Raw genomic sequence first — 23,624 nt, forward strand, 5'->3', positions numbered from 1 at the left:
ACAGCAAAGGGATTAGAAAAATAAAATGATGAATGCCACAGGATGTTGGGTTTAATTCTGGCCTCTCAACAATGGCAGCATCCCATGAAACAGAATTCACAAGAGCTCAGTTCCTCCTCAGGCATCAAATTGAAGTGGCCGGATACGCAAAAGTACTCAGCACCCAACAGCTCACAGTGAAAAACTTACTTCCTTACTTTCTTTGGACTAAAACGCTGAGAACAACTGAAGCTGTTAGGTGCTGAGCTCTCTGGATAATCAGACACTTTATTCAGCCTCTGCCCTAAATAAGAGTTGAACTGTTTTTGAAAATTAGACCCCAGTGACCGGTGCAGGTCACTTTTTGAAAACCTGCTTAATAATTTTTCAGCATTAGCTTACATAGCAATTTAGCCTCACCTCGGAATTGTTACATTATGGGTAAATGGTCTAGATGTGACATGGGATCATTTTAACTTCAGAAAGACAGGAGACAATTCTCTTGGAATAAAAAAGGTCTTTATTGACAAGATCAAAGGAACATGAAGAGGAGAACTGACTTTCAGTGAAACAAGAGCAGTGAACATCTTTCTATGTCCTTATTGTAATTCATTGCTTGTTTTCAAGACCCATAATACAATTCTTCCATAACAGGAAGAGGACTTTGTTAAATTGTAAATGAGTATTACTTCAAGCACTCTGTGGAAATATGTTCTCCCCCTATGGCCCATACATTATTGCTGCTTAGTTATGGTTGCTCACATTTCCTGGAACTATCGCACAAGACTTAATTCTCCTCACACAACATCACTTTAAAATTGTGAAGCTCTCTTAATCAACCTTTGTATCAGCCACAAATTTGCAGTATGACCTAATTTGAAAAATGTCTCAAAGTGCTGACTCAAACTGTTAGTGAATAAAGGCCAGTCATTACCATTATGACACTAATGTGATGCAAAATAAAATTGAGTTGCATCAGCTGAACATTAGTTTGCAAAAATATTAGTGATGGAAGCCATTTTCTATTCATATTTTATTTATACTTATGAGATTTATACTTTTTTGGTCTGAAGCAGCTCTGCAACAAAAATCCTGAGTGGAGGCAGGAAGAAACATTTTAATCATGAAAAATCTCAGTCAGAAATATACATCTAAGCTGCATCACTTGCACCTTACAATATCCTCTCATTTATAAAGTGGAAGACAGGCATGTAGTTTGAGAACTTTTAGTAAAATATTTACATAGTAACATATTACAATTCTCACAGTAATGTGTCATTTTATTTTGCATCTTTAGGTTACATTCCAAGTGTTTTCTTCTTTCATCTCTAATTGGAATAGGACTGATGCTAACTTCATTTGCTGTATATATAACTATTTTCAACTTACCAAAAATTATTCCATTATAAAAAATAGTGAATTTTGTGGAAAAAAAAGTTTAAGGGTCTTTTTAAGAGGAAAGGGGAAATTCATCCTAAATTCTCAGAAAAGTTGGGTGTATTATTCAGCCTCCTTTAGCTGAGATTTTATACGTCTTTAACTTTTTTCACCCATTTGCTTAGCTTTGTGGAATTTTTTTTTTAGGCATTATAACCGGACTCTATGCTTATGGCATGAACACTATAGTTGGTTTGTCAAATATCGGCTGATAATTAGCACTCAGACTGGTTTGTTTTAGACTCGGAGGTCTAGGGATAGAACAATTCAGCAATAACCATTTGCTTTTGTGGCTTTTTAATCTTGAAATGCCAATAATAAAAATTGTCTAACGTGTACTGATAATATATCCATGACTTCATACTGAAGCAGTTCAAAACCAGACGCACACAGCTAGGAAGACAGGCCATTAATTTAAAATTTAGAGGACCAATAAGTTTTTGATAGCAATGGGTTACTGTGCTAATGATTATTTAACTTGCTGCATGTTGGGTTAAGTATGTATGGCTATGTAAAGTGTAGTGCTTTATCGAAGTGCTACAGTGTGATTATAGCTACTGAAATGTTATAGTCAAGCCAGGAAAAAGCAGCAAGATTATAAAGCCCAGTTACTATAATATAGCACAATTCATTCAGTTGTGAAAATAAAACTACTACAGTGCTGAGAAATTTTGCTACTGTGGTATAAAAATCACTGGCTCAGTCTGTTATTTTAGCTTGTGTTTGTAGTGGTAGGCACAGAGAAGTGTGCCTTGTTGATATTTTACTTTTCTTTTATTGAGATGTATGTTTTAATAGTAAGATGCTTTTGTTTAAAAAATATTTTTAAAAATCTGCACATTTAATTTAATAAAGCCAATAATCATTTTTCAGGATTAATGCCGTTGGTTTAAGGTCAACAAAAGACAAGGCAATAGAAGCAAAAAGGTAAGAGTGGCAATGAGTGGTTGATGTTTGTAAATTATTTTCAGGCTTTCTTTTTTTTTTTTTTTTTTACACTTTTTAATTCTTGCAGTACCATATGATTTTTAAAAAATATAATCTGGGATTGCATCCCCATTTCAAGTTGTAAGTAGTTTATGCGGTGTGTTCCTAAAATACAATGCATGCAAACTGCCATTCATTAATACTTTGTGTCCTTGATCCATCCTGGAAGGATGTTGGTTAGAATTCTCTAAACCATTTAATTGTTGCTTTATCATCCGTCCCCAACAGGTAGTGGCTTAGGCTTGCTGAAATTCTGAAAAAAAATACAAAATATAATCAATATATGAAAATAAATTAAAAAAAAAAAGAGGCAAAAACATGCAATGAAAATTTATGACCTTAACATTCCTTCAGGGTCAAGCAATTTATCAAATTCTCTCACTTTCTGGTTTCAATTACACAGCTATTGTGGAAGGAACTTATTTTAGCAGGTTCATTTGCCTCAGTAGGGAATACAGGACTTTGGCCTAATGCTTCACCTTTAGTGCAGGCCATTTGAGCCTTAGAACAAATACCAATCATCACTCTTTGGAAAAAAAAATCTGCATTGGAGTGGCCTATTGGAATGGGGTTTCTGTCAAGGTAAACGGTTGTCGGCAATGACTGTGGTAGAGTGGCGATAAATCCCATTTTATTGCTGAAAAATTCCAGCTTCTCTCCATGCCTGACAGCTCCCCACATTCTCGTACCCATTTGGGCAATTTCTGCACTATGTCCATCTGGTTCTTATTACCTCTCAACCTGCCAGTGTCTGATCCAGAAAAAGTGCAGGTCAAAAACAGGGGAAAGAAACCAAGGTGATGGACAAAACAGAAATAGAGTGATTGAGAGACCTAACCCTCTCCCCCTTCTCCCTCCCTCTCCCACCCAAAAAAAGTACAACAGCCATAACAAAAGTGCTAGGGAGGTTTCTAGCATAACCAGAAGGTTGCCGGAAACTCGCTTAAACATAGAATTAAATGGTAGCAATAAACACAAGGTTTTAGTAGCCTAAATGGAACACAGTCTTTGATATCTATCCAGGACATTAATGACACCTGCCTAAATAACACTGGGTTGGGGGTGGGGAAAATTGGTTTCAGGTCCCTTAATTAACTAGTACTCGTGGTACTAGTTCTCAATGTCCCCAGGGCTAGCAGTGGATTTTCAGGAGATTAAATTAACAGTCCAGGATTCACCTGAAGATGGAAGTCATTGCATAAGGTCAGCTGGATGCAAATAAAATTTTGAAAAAAATCTAAAATATTGATGATTTTAAAGGGGGAAAAAAAAAATTCAGACACAAGCTTTGCATTGCTAACTTAAACCTTTTGCATATTTTAGTTTTCCACATAGCTTGAATCTATAAATAGAAACATTTGGCCATTTTCATAATTAAAAATAACAGCTGAGCTATTATTGGGAAATTAGCTATGGCTTTCCATTCCCCTGTCCTCATCCCAGTCAAATAAAACAGCTTCCCTATGAATTATGTGATATTTTGTAAAGGGTCCATAAATGCCATTGGAAAAATTGTCCTGATCCATGATGTCAAAAATCCTTTTTAAAAGCATTTGGTCCTTTATTTACAAAGTATATTTAAATTAATATTAATCCTGGTACTATATGCGGAGCATATACCCAGTACTCTGAGCATGTGCTTTCCTGAATATAAAAATGCAAGAAAATTAAAGTATAAATCTATAGTAGTTCCCACTAATACCAAGGATCTGAGTTAACCACCAAGAGCAAGGAAATCCAGAGTGAGGGTTACAAATCTGTCTTTAATGCATCCCTTTGGTCCTTGGTGTTACAAGTGTCTCCAAACACCCAGACGTGGTTCTCTCACATGAGCTAGAATTCATAGGTAGGTATAATGGGCTCAGTTACTCTCTTGTGGCCAGGGATTGGGTGTTATATTACTAAATATTCCCACACAAATGGTAGGAACTTGGAACCAGTTGGCTTCCAGAAGTTAACGATGAGCTTCAACATTAAAACAGCTTCAAGAGCCTGAGAATATATTTATTAAAGAATGAGACTCATGACAAGTAAATGAACATGTTTGAAGTGACAGCACATAAGTTTTCTGGTATAGAAGCAAGGCTGCTAGTGTTACTTGCAGTACAAAATGGATCAGAAACAAAGCTGGAAAGTCAACCTTTTATTTCAGAACAAGCCCTTTAATCATTACATATTCTTGAAAAATACAAAATCTAGTTGACCATTAATGCTTAATATCATGTTAGTTACTGGGGCATCTAGTAAAAAAAATAATTTTCATTTTATAAGTTACATTCTTGGAAGGAAAAAAGCTTCAGGACTGTTTGGGGCTGTTAGTAATTATATCAGAGAAACTTGAATGCTTAAACTGAAATGAATATTTGTTTGCATTTGTAATGCAGTAAGGAATTAGTTGATGACTGCTCACTAAAATATGTTTCCCACTGGTCCAAGTCGTACTTTGTACTGAGAAAAATTAATGTCTAATCATATGAAAATGTTACAAGATGGTTTAAGACACATAAGGAAAAAAGTATTTGGCATGCATTTTTCTTCCCAAACAATATTTTGTATTTTTATCTTGTATATATATTTAAAACACAGAGCTCCATAATAGGAAAGACCAAACTTCAACAATAAAAATATTTCAGCATCAAAATGGTTAATAGTATTATAGCTTCAAAAGAGCCTATTGGCTAACCTTAAAGGATGCCCTGCAATTGTTAAACTCATCAGATGAAACTACCTTTCTCAGCTAGCCCTTACATTTGTCTGGCTAACAGTAAAAATACTACAATAAATCGGTAACATATGTTGCCAGACAAGAATAAGTGATATAAATAAAGAGTCAAGAGACATAGCCCCTCAAGAACAATGTGAAAGATTTAAACTTTCAATGTATTAATTAATCGATTAACATGTTAGAAGTAACTGGAGAGTGTTATTCTGTTGTTTGTTAATATCATTCCTTATTTTTCTCTTCTTCTCTTCAGATTGCATTTTAAATCAAAATGTTCTCCGTGACTGCCTGCTTTGCAGCATTAGGGTAAGTCCCATTTTTCCACACCTTAAAAAATATGCCTGAGAAGTCTCTGCCAGAAAGACATTTTGTTGATTTTATGTTTTATGAAATAAACACAATGTTATTGAAAAGAGAACCTTTTTTTTCAAGTGGATGAGTATGTGAAATTGTGCATTTGCAACAAAGCTGCCATCAAGAAAACCAACTCTACTATGGAAATGACAAGTCTCACAACTCATAATAAATTATTATCAGCAGCATTTAAAATATAGAAAACAAAATCTGCTTTGAAAATAGAATGCTTTTTTTATTTTGCTTTTTTATTGAGACATCTTTTGAAAAATGACATAATATAAATAGTTTTACAAAGCAACAATATAATCAATCTCTAAACTAGAATATAAATCAAGGATTTCATTAACTGCTGGTAGCCAGTTTAAATTGTAGTCTTGTATGTAATGTCTATCTATCTATGTATGTCCAAGTTATATTAAAAACCTTTAAATGGCTTTGTAATATCAGCTACATCTAGCTATTATAATAATTAATGATACTGTTTTATAAATCAATATATGTATTCTTGATAAATTCATATCCAGTTAATGGTGTAATTTAAATAAAAAATTAATGCAATAAAGGACATACAGGAATAGGCAGGAAATCTTTAAAGGTTAAGAGGCAAATTTGTCTAAATTCTTTTTTTTGGTACCTGTTTTTGAAAAAGTGCACACTCAAATTCAACTGATATCATCCTTGATCCTATCATCACAATAATCCCATTATTTTTTACTTATCTATATTCATTATGTTTTTTCAGTGCAGTGCAAGAACGGATCTTTCATTTAAAATAAGTAGTTTTATCATAATTTCCGATTTTTCTGCAAAACTAACATCAGATTCACAGTCAGCAATCCCAAGATGTGACCAGAAAAAAAATGGTAAATGCTGTCTGTCTTAATATTTTCTCCATTAACTACTCATTCCTTAATTGTGTTACTACATGGTTATTTTACTTCTACAGTGCAGTGCCAATAAAAAGGAAAACATAGTTCCAAGCATAAATGTATTTACAGTACTGTGTAAACCTTGAAGAATGTTTTAAAGTAATAAAAATCTGTTCCTTATCTCTTGTTTTAAATACAGCTAATCCAGTTTGTTCAGAAAGCACATGCAAAAGTGAATTAAAAAACAAAACAAAAGAAAGGGCAACTGGAAACTGCTTTTTTATTTCTAGATTGCATGTGGATGTGAAAATGTATCTCAGTTTCTTTTGTTTTCTTTTATAATCTGTAACTGCAAAATACATCTTAAATAATAACACAGGATTAACTGGCAATTTATTAATTGTTCCTAACATCAATTATAATCTTACATGTTTAAAACAAAGCCCCTCAGCCTGTTTATATGTTGAATGTTTTATGAAGAATACCTTTTGAAATTATGCAAAACACTAAGCTTTGCTATCCACACTGACATGGTGCAGAAATGTCATTTTAATCCATTGCGATTTTTTTTGACATTTTTCTTAACATTGCTCTGCCTTATTTAGAACAGCAACAGTGATCTGTGCAGTTTCTTTTGACACTGATGGGTATTTAAAAATGTTACATGGAAGATAAAAAAAAAATAAATTGCTGCCAGTCACTTGAGCAATTCAGCTACACAAGCAACTGCTATTTGCTAAAAGTTTACATTTCAAATTAGCTTGTATTTAAAGATGGGAGAAACAAGAGAGTACAATTATTATTGCATGTTAAACTGTACTGGAATATTGTAAAATATGCATTTAAAAATGTATTTTGTTTTCAGATGGAACCAGAAGCAAGAGATACATACCCATTCCTAGGAGGCTTAATTTAAACTTTATAGGAAAAACATAAACAGCAAGGTTCACGTAACACACTGAAATATGTTACACATTTTAAATATCTTCATTTTAAAATGCGTGTTATTTTTTCTCTTGGGATCACTTACATGACTCTCCCTAGACAAAGCAGGGACATGTTACATTCTTAAAAATTATCTGCAATAGAGATCACATTCCTAGGCATGTTTGAGTCTTTTTATTACTAAGGATAACCTCTTAATGGCATCACGATTTTCTACTTGTTAAGTGGACATCTTCAGAATATTTAACCACAAACAAAGCAACTTCATTTGGAGGAAAAATGGTTTGGCATGATGAGAAACATAAGTTTTTATCTACTGCCACACTAGCATATCAATTATTCAAGCCCTACTAAATTTAGTTGTCTGCTTTTAAAACATTGTTTGCACTTGCTTCATGGAAAGATCAAAGTATCTGATAATTTTGCTAAATTATTTGTTTTCACAGTATAGCTATGAAGGAAACATTTTATTTGTCTGTGTTATGTTCACATTTGAGTCAAATTCAGCAGATTTATTCCATGCATACAATATTCCTCAACAGTGATTCGAACTGACTTCTTATTAGAACATGCATCAATGTAAATAAATGTATGACTCAGCTATGTAGAATATGCTATCATCTGCAGATATTTATGTAGACAAAACCACATTGTTACAGCCAATAAAATTATGCAATAGTGACTTGTTTGGAGGTTTTGCTGATCAGATAATGACTAGCTAAAGGACTGAAGGGCCTAGGGCAGAACTGAAGGTGCTTAATGCTCTAGCTGGTCATTACCTGACTGGTAAAGTCCAATAAGGAAGTAATTATTGCTGCTATAAAATGATATGTGAAAGATCTAGTGCTAATGATTTTTTGTATTTGGTAGGACATGAAGGTTTCAGCATGAAACTATATTCTTAACATTTTTACAGTGTTTTTAACAAATGAACACTTCCCTGGGTTGATCTGATGACTGTGCTGTAAAGGTGAAAAAACCTGCATTTCTCAGTCACGGCAGGATTTCATTGGCAGAAAGGTACTGTCAGGTATGGACTTCCTCTCTGCGCATCCAAATCATATGTTTTGTTCTCTAAAAGCTACAAACTCCAACAAACATCGCTGTCTCTTCATTTCCTCTGAAACCTTGTTATCACTAATCCTGTCTGGTTGAAAACAAATTTCACTTATTTTATTAGACACTGAAGTTCATTCTCTAAAGGAAACAGGTAAAGTCATTCAGATTCTGTTGTAATATGCCATAGCACACAAGTGTAGAGCTCCATGGCTAACCTAGAGAGGCAGAGGTATCTGCTCTACTATTTAATGTGAACATTGTCTATTTTTTGAGCATCTGACTTTTTAAAATCATTTTGCACTCAAGTGAAATGTGAGGACAAGACAGAAGAACAATGTCAAGACAAATCAGCCATTTTTTCTTTATCCTGGCTCAGGTCAATGCAACTGTTGAGCAACTACCGACTGCAGGTATAATTTTTAAAACAGGTTAGAATAATAGAAAGTAAACTGCCTAAGCCTTAGATTACTTTCCCCCCCCCCATGTAAAGAACATAGATACCCAGGGTGGTATGAAATGTCTTCCAATTTTACTACTCTTGCATAAAGCCAGGCAATTTGAGGGGGGGAAAACCCCCCAAACAAACAAAGGATGTTTAAGCGATTTCATTTATTTTGATAATCCTCCTCCTGCACCAGTGCATTTTGCTGTCTTTGTCAAAGTGAATGACAACAATTTGGCCAACTCTCTCTGAGCTGCACTCAACAGTGACAGGCAAATTATCAGAGGCCCTGCACTCCTTATTATCAGAGGAGAAGTCATCAGGAGGACGCGTGGAGGATCCCTCTCCCCTGTCACTATTTGTCAGTGGGACAAGGGCCACTGCTATGGGTAGCTGACAGGTAATTTCAACAATAACAATTACTCCTATTACTGGTGTCATAAACAATTCGCCCCAGGCATGACAATAGCAAAGCTTTATAATTCAATGCCATATAAATAAATGCCAGCAGGTAACAAGTAATTTAGCTCCAATCAAGCCTTGGCCCCGGCATTAATATTGTTATTGCAAGAAAATGGAAAATTGAAAAAATTCAATATGTTAATGAATTAAGGGAGGTTCAAAGGCTAAGCAAGGGAGGAGGGAATTGAGGAAAAAAGGAGTTAAAAATCATTATTTTAGATTTGGCACAATACTTGTGTTTGGACAACATTCTACTGACTTTTTTTTTTAATATAAAGGGGTAAAATGCAGTCTTGATATTTTGTGTTTCAGGCAAGTTGAAAGTGTGAATGGGAACCTTATTTCCATTCTCTGCAACTCACTGCCTACACCAAAATAGTAAAAATAATTAGCTGCATTATTTTTTTCAATAAATGAAACATGTTTGAAACGCTAATACATTTAGGTAAGAGAAAAAAAGTTTCATCTACCCATCATGCTAGTTTAAGTTCCTTTTGCTTTTGGGTTCATGTTTTTCGCAAGCTCAGCTGAATTTATTCTTATTTATTAGGGATGAGAATAATAAAACCCTTCTTCTCCCTCAACATTCCTGCATTAGGTGGTATTGGCCATAGCACTTAGAATTCTTCCACAAAAATCAGAAACAGAAAATGCGAGCAAACAAAAAAGAAAAAAAAAATGAGGAGTGGGGGGTAGGGGCATGGGGGAGAGTCCAGTATCCCTAAGTACAACTTCTTGATCAGCCCAATTTGCAATTTTACTATTTGTCCAGCAAGACAATGTGCCATCAGTCTGACAGCAGTAAAAGAATTTGAAAATCTCTAATTAGAAGAGCTGCAGAGCAATTAACGCATGTCAAATTTCACTTCATCAAGTGCCACTCTAATTTTCCCACTAAAAATTAATGGACTTTTTTTGTATGTGTGTGTCCCCTCAAGGCAATGTTGATTCAAATCTGCTCAAGATGCAGTGTTGCACAGCTAAGCATCTTCTTGATTACAATCCGCCACACTTCTAACTGCTTTCATTCTCACTGCCACAGATACTTTGTCAACAGTCAAATTACGCCATGCTGATAACAATGCATAATGGTGTTCCTCAAAGGAGACTCCTGTCATGGAACAGCGTTTCATAAAAATGTACCGTTTACTTTTCCAGGAAATATATCTGTCTGAAAATGAAGTTTTTTGTGTTTTCAGCATTGGGTGTAATGTACTTTTTTCTCTCTCTCCTAAACTATAATTTATTTATTTTTTGAGATTACATGAAAATACTGCAGCGAGCTGTTTGAAGAGCTATACAGAATGGAAAATATTTAGTCAGTGTTTGTGCAGGCTTTGCTTAACCACTTTGCTCCAAGACATTTGAAGAGCAATATCCTCCTACAAATGCCAGTGATTTTTTTTTTTTTAAAGAACCCTTTGGGTAAAATTTTGAAGTCTTCGCATAAGCAACGCTCCTTCTGACGTCAATGGGAATTTTGCCTGAGTAAGGACTGCAGCTTTGCTCCAATGGCTATAAACATGCTGGACATTTCTCTTTTAATGGACTGTATTTAGATTCCTAGAAGAGTTTGTTTAACAGGCACAGTTGCCAGAATCCTCAAAACATCACAAGACACATAAGATAAATTACCTTTTTGTCAGAAAAGGGTATGTGTCAGGAAAGAGAGTTGGTTCATTTGTACAGTTTTTTTTAATCCCCTCATTTCCCTCCTGGTTTTGAAGATCAGTATTCTTGAGTCATTGGAACAGAAGTGTGAAAGGGAATGGAAAAATATTTACAGTGATTAAAAGTTAAATTTCTGAGGAATGAAGTCCTTCAGAAATGTTTCAGATTTTCATTTGCAGAATTAAAATATAGCTCCCTCCCCATAAGCTTTAAAAAATTGGTGTGCATAGTCCCTTAAGTTGTTTGATTTATCACTATTAATGCAGACTAGTGCCTCAATCACTTTTCTTTAAAAACAGATACGCAATTTGTTACAAGAATACTTTCTATTATTTTTAACTGTCTTTTCAGACTAACTTCATGGGACCAAGTTCTTGCTGAATGGAGTTCTGCCAGCAGAGAACATAGGTCATATATTACCTGGTATATCATACATATCTTCTCTTTCCCCTTCTATTTTGACCTTACCGAAGTTAAGTATTTTCTTTATAATATGGCTGTTTGGTCAAAAACCTCTCTTGCATATTTAAAAATTAAAAATGTGGGAGTTTGCATTACCAACGTCTAAGTTTTCCTTTGTGGCTGTCTCATCCAATTATCAAAAAGGTACAGCAATTCCTTTAAAAACACGGGTAGAACATACATAAACCCACTGTTGAAACATTCACAACTTGCAAAAAAGCCCTATAGATGTTCCCCAATCAAGTTTACATACATTGTCTTCCTAAATATTATACTGCAAGCTTTAAGAATTATAAGGCTGCTTATAGATAAAACACATTCCAGGTAGTGGGTATCAAAGACCCTTCCAGAGATCTAGAATGATCTTGTCATTAAAATAATAAGCAGGACTGTAAATTTAAAAAAAGAGAGAAAAAGAAAAATGTGATTATATAACACATCCTGCAGTAATCAATTTTACCTCCGATATCATCCTTTTGTTTTCAAAATGCTAAATAAACAATACATAATGCATCCCTCATCAGCCAAAACCATGAGGGCTCTGTGCTCAAATAACAGGAAACATATTCAATTTTCCTAACAGAAGACAGTTCATTAAGCTGTGCCACATCAAATAAAACTTTAATTTCTCCAGCATCAGAGTCGCAATGAAAGCAATTGAGGAAGATGAGCCATATGGTACTTCTATCAGCAAACACATATTGCTCATTCCCCCAAAGTTTTCTAATTCTGCTCCCCAGACCTGTGTAATATAGATAATGTGCTCTGAGAGCAGCAACCATGAGCTATCTGGTGTACACTTCTAATACTGTATTTAATGGGAAATAATGAATCATAAAAGCCTGCAGAAGACGGCTTTTGCTAACCTAAATCTCAGCTGTAATTTCATTGTTCTGTGCCTAAGATGCTGTTTGCCCTTTCCAAACAACAGCAGTTGAGCATAATTATGCGGCTTCAAACCTGGGCTGGAGGAAAAACCTTCATATTATAACCAAGTTTCTGTTAACTCTTCAAATTCTGAACTTGATGTGACTCTAATACCAAACTGAGAACTTTGGGTGATGCTTTAAAGGTCGTATAAAAAAGTATATAGAAAACCATTCCAGTGGATAACCATGTAAATTAAACTTATGACTCCTAAATCTGGCCCTAAAAGCAACAAGGGATGTCAATGAAAAATTAGGAAATCTGCTTGATGTGGAGATATCTGACATTCATCTACTGTAGTATGTAAAAGTGCCATAACCATATAACACACTAAATAATTTTTTTTAGGTATGTCTTTTTTTTGTTGTTGCCAGACACAAAAGTTCAGGTTTGATCTTTGAATAAATGCCTGAAGTAAATTGTCTAAGTTTAATAATATTCTTGCTTTTCTTATGATCTATTTAACTCCATTATAAAGATAAGGTTAGCAGTTTAATAGCACTGGTGTAATATTTGCCCATGTGTTTGCTTCACCTACATGTTAGTAAACCTGGGTGTGGGTGAAGGAGTCAGTTTTTTTAAAGGCTGTCTGTAGGCAAGTCTATATACATTAATATTTATACACCTCAAACGAATTAAGTTTACAAAAAAATAACTTGGCTTAATAATGCTTGGAGAATTTCTTAACCTCATTTGAAGTAATTTCTTTTCCCCCTCCCCATCCAAAATAAAATAAAAAATACAAGACTAATTTCAAACATTGTCTAGATACACCATTTATACATATTGAAAACATATTTTAGTGGCTGTGTTTGTTTTGGCACTATATGAACCAAAAACAATTAAATTAAAAAGAGAGACTTTTAAAAGTTAGAGATTGCCTTTTAAAAGCTTATTAAAATCAGCATGTTAGATGTCTGTCTTTGAATTAGCTTTACAGACTTGATTGCCTTCATTAAAGCTGACTGTTTGGGTGCTGCTTCATGAATGTTCAAGAGTCTGCTTTTTTTTAACTCCCCCCACAACGCTGATTCTTACTACTTGTCAACTTGTACATTCTCCTCTCGATAGCATTTTAAAGAACATGTGGTTTTCGGAAGAAGCATTCACCTCTATGTGAAACGGTACAACAAAAACCCTGTCATTAATGCAACGAAACGACCAACAGGTAAAATAATAACTGCAAAAAACATCTAAAGGAAAAAAGAGAGAGAGAGAGAGAGAAAACCTCAAAACAAACACACGCACACACTGATTATATCTCATGAATGCCTTAAAAACAAATGTTTAAACAGTTTTTTTGAAACAGTGCAGAAAACCTCTGCATGCTCCGATGGGTTACAATAACAATGGTCTATTGCAATGTAAAACAAGCTGGAGGATAAAAAGGTGCTTTTTGTTACCATTTTATCAAAGCTGTTCATCTTCTAGCTGCAGGCAGCATTTTGCTGGAATTGCAGATATTTCTCTGTCCAGGCTCCTTTGTTTGTGCATCTCATTTGCATATATTTATCTCCAGCTGAGGGTGCTTTCAGCTCATTAAGGCCTCCCCTCACATTATTTCATAAGCCAGCTGCTAGGAGGGATTTCACCTGTGGTGACTGAGAAAAGAGGGGTGAAAAACCAAATTCTTCATAAAAAGGAAATCTTCTGACTCTCTTCCCCTATAAATGGGCACCATTTGTGTTAAACAGCCTCTTGTCATGATAGATGTCTCCAGGGGTCAGGGGTTAAAGTTGATTTGAAGGTCAGCAGTAAAACAACAGACAAACCAGACGCCAAACTGGTTCCTTAGCTGTCGGTGGGAGCAGTGGTACAACCAGGTCTTGAACCTTTTTCAACCTCTAATAAAACAGGGGAAGAATCTGAAGTGGATCAACCAGGCCCCTGAGGAAGCCACACAGAAAAACACAAATAATATCAATATCAAGCAGCAACAGGAAACAATGGGCTAGCTCTCAGTGCTACATGCATGCTTCTATTGTTTCAAGAGCTAGGGAATTAATTCCACTTATTTATTTAAGGCGTGTCAACTCACTGCCTAAACCTGTTTCAGTGTCAAGATGAATAAAACTTTTATGGCTCATAAAATAGAGCCATTCATCTCAATGTTCTTTGTGGTGCCTTTTTTTTTTCTGGCCGACTGAGTTAGGCCTCTGATCAAAATGGTTACATCCGAAAATGCTGTTGCTATGAACTGTACCATATTAGAAAAGAAAATTATTTGATTGGCAAATGGAGCTCAGCAGAAACAATAAAGAAAAGCATTTTCTCAGCAGTGTAATAGCCCCCCCCTCCCCCCCCAAATTCTCATGGATGCTCTTTACTCAACTGAATCCACTGTCAGCAATGCCTTCATTCAAGAAAATAGAAATTTTTATTCTAACTCTAAAAAAAGCGGGGGGGGAGGGAAGAAACAATAAGGAATAATGCCCTGCTAAGATATTGCTTTAACATTAGATTATCTTCTTAGCCTATTTCAGGCTAAGATCTTATATTTCTTTATATCTACATATATATGATACAATATGCCTTCATGTTGTACTAACCAACTAGTCATCTACTTATGTTTCCCAAGTTTGTAGTTCTCACTTTCTATTAATGATAATAATGCCACATTTTCAATGTCATTTCCATAGTCTAACCTATGGTATTGACTCATGTAGTTGAAGGCTAAATAAACATTCTACCCAAATTTGTAGTATTGCAATCACAATCTAGTTGCAGTTTTGGTATTACTTCAACTTGCCCCTTACAAATGATTTTTTAGTAATACAGGCTAGTGAAATTATATCAAACAGCAAAGCCTGAACTAATTTCCGTGCCTCACTACTAGGGGCAAAAGTTTATTTAGAATTAAAGCAGAAGGAAAAAAATCCTCAACCTCTAAAATTAAAAAATAAATAAATAAAATCCCCAAACAGAAAACCTACTATGAAAGTGTGCCATCTCCATAGTTCTGGACTGACAGGTAACAACATACAATGAAGTGTATTTTTATCAGAAAAAAAAAATCCCATTAATTATAGTTCATGACTACTTTAAACCAAATGTTCAAATACTAGCTGGAAATGATGCATAAAATCTCAGCATGTTCTGATAGGTTATAGAGTCAATGGTTTATTGCAATGTAAAACAAACTGCAGAAAGAGAAGGTGGTTTTGTTTACCATTTTCATCAAAGCTGTTCATCATCTTGATATACTTATGCTATGTTGTGACCTCCATGTATGTTGCATTTCATTTACTTATTTATTTTCCAGAGGTTTTTGCCACATTTGTTGCTTTGAATGTCAGAGATGTCAAGTAACTCCCAGGGATCTTTGTACTACGTCCCATCTGAACTGAATCTCTATCTATAAACTAGGCGGTAGACACAAACTCAGAAATATTTATCATAAAGTAATGTTTTAAAAACCTATTCTGAGGCAATTAGTAGCTGCATAAACATAGACATCTACCTCCTCTAAATGCAATTCGTTTTTTAAAAGATTCTTCTGTTTAAACCAAAGAAAGCAGAGTTCTGATGGAGATGCGTTTGTGTTATGCAATTTGTTTAAAACCTTATTTCATTTTGCCCTAGAACTTTTTTTAAAATCTTCTTTAAAACTTGCAGTTTCTTTTCTTGATATCCAATATTGAAAACACCCAGAATCCAAAGTAGATATACACAACTTCAAAATCTTTAGCCATGTTTCTCATTTTTCTCTTTCTTTAATCTAATCACTAATTCCTTCACTTGGCCAAATAGTTAAAAATGTTAAGTGCTAGCAATGCCTCCTACCTCCCCCTCATATCTGTCTCTGTTTATGGAACAGGCCCTGGTTTCCTCCTTCTCTTGTTCAGCTCCAGGTCCTCAGGTCAGGAGACTGTAAATACACACAGCACTGCCCCAACCCATAAATCTGAGCAAAGGGCAGGCTTATATATTCAGATAAGCAATGTGGAAAAAAAAATAAAAGAAAAGAAAAAGAGAACAAACAGACTCTGTGGTGAAGCAGGCACTTTCCTAGAAACAAAAATTAAATGCCAACAAACCTTTAGAATAACCTCTTTGGGAGGGAGGCTGGGGAATGGGGGTGAAATCTCTAGTCACCTCTTAATATTTGCCACTAAAAATGAACCTGGAATGTTCACTCACTTTTTTTTTCATTGTTTATATACAAATCATTACAAAATGCATGTTATTGCCTTTGAGGAAACAAAATTTAATAAGTGGTTTCTATTGCTTTATAACACGCTTTTCTCTCTTCAAGACCTTGTTCAGTCGTGTTTTCTTTTTCCTTGCCATTTCATTCCCAGGACCTCAGAAGCTTTCAAGGGAACTGTCCCCCTGTTATTGCTTCTCAGTTCCAAGGTCTTAGAATAAATAACATTGTTATTACTCACCTCACCAATTTTCAGGAAGAATTATTGCTGCAGCAAATGCGAACAGCACTAATATTTGCAAAGTGATAAATGGATTGTTACATACCTTTCGGTCTGTGTGGCCTCTAGTTATCCTAAGACCATCCTTTCTTTGGGAGGCCTCTGAACTGAGCAGGATTGAGACACTTTGTGTGCCTTGTACAAGGTTTCCCCCTTCCCTCCCTCCCCACCAGATGAGTAGTAACCTTTAATGCTGAGACTAGAGGAAGATACAGCAAGAGCCACAACAAGCCCAAAGAAACCACCCAGTTAATGAAGACACTTTCTGACATCCTCCTGTCCCATTTACACGCTGATTCAGCCAGTTTTGCTTGAGCAAGGCAAACTGGACTGACTGACAGCTTGCCTATTCCACAAAGAAATGCAGAAACACATAGGACTTCACTCTGCTGCCTCTGACCTTTCCCCACTGCACTCACAGGAATCTCTCTGCCTCTCTTTGTTATCTGGTGTAAGCGGACCCTGGTGTTAGAGAGCTTTCCTTTTTCACTTTTGTTCAGGTGAGTTGTAACATATTACAGATGTAACAGTGATAGAAGCCATTACACTCCAAGGCCTTCCCTTCTTGAGTTGAAAAAGAAGTGAAACCTCCAGTTAGTTGACAGACCTCTACAGAAAACCATGCCAAAGGAGGATAATTATTTTCAAGTCCATTCCACCCCCTTCCTGACTTTCCCCAGTGACCTAAAACAAATCTAAATCAAATGTTTGTGGTGTTGGTGGATAGTAGGATTAAAGGTTTTCACTAACATGTTAGCTAAAAAGGAGTTTTCTCTTTGCTTGTGACATTGAATTCTTAGTGAACTCTCTTCCCAAAAACTGAAATAGGGATTTGAAGTGGCAGCAAAGGCTTTGTCTGCCTTTCTATTATAAGACTGCATTTTAATAGATCTTATACTATTACATTTCCTAAAAGAATCTCAGTCCAAGATTTCTTTATTTCAACAAGGGTTAATTTTTTTAAAGGCAATTTTGTATAGCTTAAATTTATCATGTCGACTCCTCCTTTTTTATTTAAAACAAATGTCTAAATCAGATTAATTACATAACGTGAGTCATGGTGAAAAATGCCCTAAACCGTGCAGTAATTTAAAACAAAACATTTTACTTCAGATCCACATCAGAGGCTCTGTAATAAGCAATTTAAAACATTCTAAATGTCTACTATTAATATGCTGGGGTCATTAATGAACTTGTTCTGTTGCCTGCAGACATTTGCAGAAGTTGATAAACAGCTAAATCTTATGACATTTCCTGATGATGGACTAAGTCTAGATTCCACCTTTTTAAAAGTCCTTAACAGTGGTTGGTGTTGTTTCTTTCAGATCAGGCATACAGGGGCCACTTTGGGAATGATCCTTGTCTTTTCTTATGGATTTGGGAATCAGCTGTTTCTGAGGCATTCTTCCTCTTCCCAGGATCTGTGCATTCTCTCCTGTGAGGCCAGAGATTCCTGGCAGGAGGGGAAGCTAATGCAAACCAGGTCTGCATTCACTGTAAGGCGAGATCCTTTCTCCCTATGCCAGCCAAAGACAAGGGTTTGATGGGATCCAAAAGATGGGTTAAGAGTTCCCAGAGATCTCTGCAGAGGGTTTTGGCTGCAGAACCTTTGCCTATAGGTATCTCTGCTGGAGGTATCACACAACTTAACTCAGTGGTTCTCAACTTTTTTAGACTCAAGGTGTCCCTTGGAAAATGCCAGTTTTTAGTTTTCACTTGTTTTTTGACTACAGAAAACTAATAGAGCAACTGTATTGCAAAGACTGCAATGGGTCAGAATGTTTTTAACATTATGAATTCCAACTGGAAATCTCCACGTTTATCTTGTCACAGTGGTAATATCGCAATGCACCCTGAGGCACTCTTGAAAAGATCTCAAGGTACTCCAAGGTGCAATGGCACCCTGCCTGAGAATCACTGACTTAACTGATGGTAACGGAACTGCCGGGCGAATAGTGCTTGGACCCTTTGGTAAGCAGTTTCCATTGGATGTGTTCTCTCATGCCTAGGGCCAAATTTTCAATGGCTTTAAAAAGGTCAGCTCAAACAGCCAACCAGGTTAATATGGTTAAGACATGCCAGTTTCTCCAGCCAATAGCACACAAGGAAGTTATGAAGGTAGTGTCACATATATGCATCTTTGACTACCCAGCCTGAATGACCTACCTATTTACAATTGGCTCAATGAGGGGTTAAGGGGATACATTTTCAACATCAGTCCAAAGCAGGGCTTAAACATATGCCTCGAGAACTGTAGCAAGGTGCTTCAACCACTCTTCTGGGACAGCCCAGTAAGTGGTTGTGTTTACAAATATCAGTGAAATAGCCTGGGGCATGGCTTTATGAATCCATTATGATATACAGTACTGTGAGGTTTCCCAGATCCATCTCCATGGATACTTGTGAACACATAAGCAATTAAAATTAAAGTTGGGGCGGGGGGATTGGCAAAGGAGAGAAAGAAGAAAGAAGAAAATAGGCAATGCCAGCTGAAATGTGCAGTGAGGTGGAGAACTCTTGAAAAGGGTGGGAACAAGAAAATGTTCTAACTGCTTGCAGCAACCTAGGAGAAAGAAGACTTTCTGACCAAAGACTATGATGCATGGTGGGCCTGGGCTACAAAGCCTACCTGAGAACAGACTGGAACAAGTCCTTGAGGTAGACTGGAACAAGTTCTTAGAGAATTCTTAAAATGAGGACAATGTTGCAATGGATGGGGAGTCCTCTATTAGTGCATGCATATTGCCTACTAACAGGATTCTGCCTATGATAGAAGCTGGGAAGCTGATGAGAAGGGAGTTGCTACAATCAAGGTGAGAAGAGATGAAGGCATGGGTGAGGATTTCAATAGATTGGAGTCAAGGCACTGGCATAGATTGGCAAGGTGGCAAGGGGCAAGTCTGTGCATAAAAAAGACAAAGAACATGGAAGATACTTAGTTTGTAAGGTTTTCCAAGCAAGCACTGTGTAAACTATATACTGCTTTCTGTGAGGCAACCAAATGCTTAAAAATGAGCAACAGAATAAGCTGGGAGAAGAAGGAACTTTGTGAATGAATAATCACACCAAGGTTATGGGGACAAATAGAGGAGACAATATTGTGAGTGGAAATGTTTCTCTTAGCCAAAATCTTATGTCTTTCTTACCTTCTGCCTTCAGATGAAAGTGGTTGAAATAAAGAACACATGGACCTAGATAGACAGGGAATTAGGATTCTTTGAAAGGGCAAGTTACATTTAGTTGGGTATGATTAGCATAAAAAGGCCTACTTTAAATCATGCAGGTAATCCAATTATTTACTATGAAATCTAGCCATAATTCTCTCATTTCTGCATAAACATTATACATACATGAACACAATTGGTCAAAAAAAAGTTAAACTGGATTAATGTAATCCATCAGTAGGTTTAGGGCTGCAAAATTCCCCAGACAATGACGCAAACCAGGTGACACTTTGAATAATGTAGGCCTCCAGATATCCCAACCTCTCTCCAAACCTTGGTAAAATTTATTGACACTCTTTTTAACTCTAGAAACTGAGCTGGAAATGTCTTGAGAACATATTTTCTTGTAAGATTTCTGCTGCTTCCTGGCTTGTAAGACAGTTTGGAAATACGGTTGGTTGGAATAGTATTTCTTGCAGTATTTAGCTAAAGTTGGGAGGTTTACAAACCCAGCTAAAATTAGGGAATATATAGGTAAATGAAAAATCATAATAATAATAACACACTCTACCCATATATTTATATGCGTATATGTAAACAACAGGCTTTGCACAATCAGGTCTTAATTTTTTTTTGTCAGAACCTCAGAAAAAAATATCAGAGAAGTTCTTATTTTATCCAGACCAGTTCATAAATCCTAAGTCGTAAATCCACATGATATCCCAGACTGCTGGATTTTGCATTTGGAGCTCTGAAAGACTGATAGCTGAAAGATTTATAAAAGCTGAGGTAGCCATACTGCTCCCTATTGGCTACACATCTGAAGAGTTTCATGTATGTTGTTTATTCCAGTTATTCCTATGTATGGGATATATTGTATTCATGAAATGAGCTCCTTAGTTTCAAATAAGAATAGTGTAAACCGGTGTGCACAGAGCTAACATTTTTGATCAGGCTGCCATCCCCCCCTCCAATTTACAAAATAAACCCAGGCATCAGATGTCTAAACTCATATGCTCTCTTAAGAAGCATAATCATTTAGTTTGGAGTTGGCTGTAAGCCGTACAAATATATCCTGCAGATTATTTTCTTAGTTCTACAGACACTGCATACTTGGAATCAAAAGGCAGGCACATTAGAAGAAGAGTTTTCTATTTAATGAGTTGACTTAAATCAAACATATGTGGGGCTAATTTTGGATAAGGAACTATGGCAGAAGGGCTGTATATTGGCCAACAGTAGGCAGGCGGTCTCTCAGTTGAACTCCCCAAATACAAAGCTTTTATGAGTATATCAGTGAACTTCATGGGACGGTTTGTCAAATCAGACAGAAAAAAGACATACATGCCCTTGTAAAACAAACTCCTGTGAGCCCTGTTAGAACTTTTTTTATCTTACTTTCAGGGAGATACAAAAAAGCAGGAGCACAGTCTCCAAAGGCCTCCTCTTTAGTTCTTCATTGTCCATCTAACTGGGCTATAACCTCTGGATGGTCAAAGAAAAGAAGGAAAAGAAAATATTTTCCTTTATTCTTCAAATCCCAGTACCAGAAATAAGTCTCCTACACAACTGGTGCTGATTCTGCATTATTATATACCTTATCCAGGTTCACTAGATGAATGTGAATGGGTCAAGTGTCTCCTCCTGTGCTAAAAAACTAACCAGGGTTGTGGGTGGTAGAAAGTTTTGTGAGTTTCTGCTCAAGAAGTTCCCAATAGTGGGTAACGTCTAGATTCTTGGACCTTGAAGGACCTAGTTTTCTATGCCTCTCGGATTCCTTCAACACTGTGTTTCTGGAAGTCCCTTAGTGTCTGGTGGCTGTTTCTTTAGAAGACCTTCCTCAAAAAGATTTCTTGGTGTGGAAAAGTTAGAGTGAATGTGTACAGCCCATCCATTTCCGTATAGCAAGCCTTCCCTATGCATTCTCTGCTTGGAAAGTGCTGCAGAGTCAGGGGACTTTTTACATGCCTATCTGGGAGAGATGATCTGACCCAATGTTAGATTTTACTATTCTAAATGAGTCGGTCATCTTCATGGTTTCTGAAAAGAAACCTCTTCTCTTTTTAATCCATCTGTCATAAAGTTTTCCTGATTCGTTTCTCTAATTAAAAATGCTATACAAGAGCTATAACTTAGCAAGAAATGAAAGGTCAATAAATGAAGAAAGCTTAATTTGTAAGTAATATGACTATTTAATGAATCATCTCATTTTTAGAAAAGAAATTAATCTAAATGCAGAAGACATAGACATTTGGAGTATGTGCAAACTGGATATTTAAATTTTAATGAGCACCCACTGAAGAAACAGGGTGAAAACATAGCAGATAGCAAAAAACATTTTTGAGAAATTCTTTAGGCCAAGTGTTTTTTACCTTGAAAATAGTTATCCATATCATTTCAAAACATCTATGCTGAGGATCAATGAAGTAGGAATACCACTGTTAAGAATGCTGACTATAACTAGGTGCATTCTACGAAAATGGTCTGTGAGTATGTATGTGCATTATTGAAGTATTCATTTCAACATGTTTTGCATTTACTTTCCACAGATACTAAAGAGTAAGTTTTACTGGACTTGATTTTCAAAGAAAACAAATTTAGAAATAGCATATGTAGATGCTTTTTAAAACCAAGTGTTAGATATGTACACATGAGTATTTACAGCAGAAATGCTTACACACCCAGCTAATCCCTGAACAGTACCATCTAACTGAGATAAGTAGGGAAAACAGCTCAAGTAGCAATTTGTAAAATCATAGACTGGCATTTGTAAGGCTATCAGGGATCACAAGATAGCACCAAGGCAGGATCAAACATAGGTAGACCATTCTTGGCAGATGTTTGTTTAATGTGCTCTTAAAATAGTTCAATAAAAATATATTCTATAACTTTACTACATCTCCTGTTCCAGTTTTTCACCAGCCTAAGAACTAAAAAAGTTTCTTCTAATAGCCTACCTAAATCTAATTTGCTGTAAATTGAGCTGATTTCTTCTTGTCTTTCCCCCTTCTGAAGAACAATTAATCACTTTCTATTTTATAACAAACTTTTATATACTATTGGAAGACTGGTTTCATGTTCACTATCAGGCTTCCTTTGCTTAAACTAAACAAGCACAACTGCATAAACCTTTCCTAATCTGTCATAAGGAAAATCTCTTTCATTTGTTGTTTTCCTCTGGACTTTCTACTTTGTCTATAACTTTGGTGACTGAATCTTGTCACAGTATTCCAATGGAGGGCTTACCAATGCTAAGTGGATTAGAACAGTTACCTCCCAAGTCTTATACATAACACTCCCATTGTTGACTCATGTAGTGGTCCATTTACCTCCCCTCCCCCAGATATTTTTCTGCCATGTTGCTGCTTAGCTAGGTAATCCCTTTTTATATACGTAGAATTTACTTTAGTGTAGCACTTCGCAATTGTCTTTTTTGAATTCCATCTCCCCCAAAAATTTGTCAAGATTCTATCTTCTTCTATCCCAGGAAAAATCCTGGAAAAAGTCATTAAGGAGTCTATGTGCAATAGGCTTGCAGAAGGTAGGATTCTGAATGACAGCCAGCATGGCTTTGCCACAGGCAGGTCTTGTCTTACCAATCTCATTTCCTTCTATAACCACGTAACTCACTACCTGGATAAGAGAGAGGAGGTTTACCTTAACTTCCCAAAGGCCTTTGATCTGGTATCCCATGATGTTCTCCCAGGGAAATTG

The 23,624-nt window shown here is 36.0% G+C and overlaps 2 long non-coding RNA genes across 3 annotated transcripts in view; one reads left to right on the top strand and one right to left on the bottom strand.

Annotated features, from left to right (window-relative positions):
- Positions 1-504: 504 nt before the first annotated feature.
- Positions 505-16,887, bottom strand: LOC149873762 (uncharacterized). Of its 2 annotated transcripts, none has more exons than XR_016442880.1 (3): positions 16,793-16,887; positions 13,723-13,920; positions 505-2,656 (listed from the first exon to the last, which is right to left on the bottom strand). It is a non-coding gene; the product is annotated as an uncharacterized LOC149873762 (long non-coding RNA). The 2 variants fall into 2 exon arrangements; XR_016442878.1 differs by lacking the exon at positions 16,793-16,887 and adding an exon at positions 15,489-15,507 and having other exon boundaries at positions 13,723-14,206.
- LOC149873763 (uncharacterized) overlaps positions 13,041-23,624 on the top strand; it is a 42,225-nt gene continuing 31,641 nt past the window's right edge. Inside the window, exon 1 of the long non-coding RNA XR_016442885.1 lies at positions 13,041-13,487. This is a non-coding gene — a long non-coding RNA (uncharacterized LOC149873763). The remainder of the gene's footprint in view (positions 13,488-23,624) is intronic.

Source organism: Crocodylus siamensis, chromosome 1, assembly GCF_052110815.1.
Source record: "Crocodylus siamensis isolate JL-2025a chromosome 1, ASM5211081v1, whole genome shotgun sequence".
Taxonomy (NCBI): Eukaryota; Metazoa; Chordata; order Crocodylia; family Crocodylidae; genus Crocodylus; species Crocodylus siamensis.